Below are 302 nucleotides of genomic sequence, written 5' to 3' on the forward strand. Positions count from 1 at the left end.
GACCCGAAACGTTAACTCTGTTTTCTCCTCCACAGATGCTGCCAGACTTGCTGAGCTTTTCCAGCAACATTGTTTTTGTATTCCCTTACCTTGTTTGTCCTGCCCAAGTGCATTACCTCACATTTATCTAGATTGAATTCCATTTGCCACTGGTCAGCCAATCTGACAAGCCTGTCTATATCCTTCCGTAATCTAAGGCTATCTCCCTTACAATTTACCACCCAGCAATTTTTGTATCATCTGCAAACTTACTGTTCAATCCTCCTACATTCAAGTCTAAATCATTTATATAAACCACAAAC

General features: G+C 40.4%; 1 protein-coding gene across 6 annotated transcripts in view; it reads left to right on the plus strand.

Annotated features, from left to right (window-relative positions):
• cntrl (centriolin) overlaps positions 1–302 on the plus strand; it is a 114,152-nt gene that overhangs the window by 30,712 nt on the left and 83,138 nt on the right. The window lies entirely within an intron of this gene.

This window comes from Rhincodon typus, chromosome 28 (genome assembly GCF_021869965.1).
Source record: "Rhincodon typus isolate 14 chromosome 28, sRhiTyp1.1, whole genome shotgun sequence".
Lineage (NCBI taxonomy): Eukaryota > Metazoa > Chordata > Chondrichthyes > Orectolobiformes > Rhincodontidae > Rhincodon > Rhincodon typus.